The sequence below is a fragment of the Pectinophora gossypiella genome, chromosome 8 (assembly GCF_024362695.1).
Source record: "Pectinophora gossypiella chromosome 8, ilPecGoss1.1, whole genome shotgun sequence".
Lineage (NCBI taxonomy): Eukaryota > Metazoa > Arthropoda > Insecta > Lepidoptera > Gelechiidae > Pectinophora > Pectinophora gossypiella.
In genome coordinates, this window is record NC_065411.1 from 2,033,419 (window position 1) to 2,035,131 (window position 1,713).

Sequence of the window (1,713 nt, forward strand, 5' to 3'; positions counted from 1 at the left end):
TGTATCTAACAATAACAAAATGTAATACCTTTTGAATTAAAGAAGTAGTTTAATTGAATATTTATTGTATTTTCATTCTAGTCATTAAAAAAAAATCCAACTTCATTAAATTTGTTAATTTTAATAATCAAGTAGGTATCTTAATTATAATATACTAATACTACTTTTATATAAATTGTAATGAACAATTAATTATTTATAGTTACTTTAAATGATATCTATCTATGTAATGGAAAGGGGATAGTAAAATAAAAAAGACACATTTCTATTGTTTAGTTATTTATTCAAAACCATACACAAACTCAGTTGAATCAGAAAAGCTGGATCAGTGTTTTTCCCAGGAAAACCTAGGTAACTATTTGGTACTCAACTAAAACTCATTTAAACAGGCACATTATTGCCAGATTCACATTCGGCTGTTTGCACATCCTTTCCTTTACTACTTGGGCCACATTATCTTTCCACTTATTTTATATTATCTTGACTCAACCAGGGTACTCGCTATATTATGTTACCTACAAATGAAAATATAATAGTTATTAAAAGAGCACATTAATTTTGATCGGCAATGATATTCAGAACAAAACATTTCTACCACCCATTAGGTATTATAGGCATTAGTTTATCTATGTATCACAGATAATATAATAACATAACATAAGCAAGATCTTGCATCCCATTGAGGTAGTCAAAGTAACATTCATCACAAGATGAACTAAGCACACGCACCTCACTAGCTTTCCGTTAGGCTAACGATAGGCTGTATCGCTACCTATAATGGTCAGGCCAAGTGTGCTAGATGTGAACTGTTTAAATTAAATTAATGCAAGTCCGGTACCAGGGTTTGAACCGGGTTCATCGTTTGAGATGCAAACAAGTCTACCATTATGACCTATTTTATATTAGAGTAATAGTGACTATATAATAATAGTAGGTATATTGCAATGTATGACAAAACTTGTGTGCCAAAACTCTGCTCTGTCTGCCCTGAGAAGGAGAGTAAGTGTGAGTTAATACTCTCATATACCAATGAGTAGTAATAGTAGGCTCTATTTTTTACATTTAGACACATGGATGACCTATTACGCATGTAATCCGATGAGTTTGAAATTTATCTACTTTATTGAACATTTAGATATTCGGGCTCAAAGAAATGGGTTAATGGGATAATAATTTAAGCATACATACCTGGCATAGTGCGATTCTCATTTATGCAGAACAGAAGTCAGGATTAAGTTTTCACTATAATATCTACAACTCCAAAGAAAATATTTTTCTTTGAAAAGTAGTGTGGCTTTCATGAGGTAGACTTGTATCATATTCATCACTTGGTCATGGTCAGAAAATTGTTGATATGTGGTTCAAATAGCCTTTGCATGTCATTCTTCATAATGGTTATCATCGTCTTTAGAGATCTGAAATAAATTACAGGCTTAAATTCACAACACGCTCACTGCCTAACTAGACTTATTTAACTTTTTTTCAACAAACAGTATATTATGATTTGTACCATAGATAGGTGACAGCTACACAAAAAAGTATCTACTACATACATACTTATACTCACGCCTGTAATCCCGATTAGGCTGGGCAGAGCCACGAGTAAGCAGAGACCAATTTGGAAGCACTTTATACAAAGTCCTCAGGTGCTTAACCGGTGGTCCAATGTAATGTTTCATCATGCTAGAAAAGACTTGTCTTTCATAAAGGTTC

The 1,713-nt window shown here is 32.5% G+C and overlaps 1 long non-coding RNA gene across 1 annotated transcript; it reads right to left on the reverse strand.

The window, feature by feature from the left end:
• Nucleotides 1–262: 262 nt before the first annotated feature.
• Nucleotides 263–1,385, reverse strand: LOC126369025 (uncharacterized). Its single transcript, XR_007566650.1, has 2 exons — nt 1,189–1,385; nt 263–515 (listed from the first exon to the last, which is right to left on the reverse strand). It is a non-coding gene; the product is annotated as an uncharacterized LOC126369025 (long non-coding RNA).
• Nucleotides 1,386–1,713: the final 328 nt, after the last annotated feature.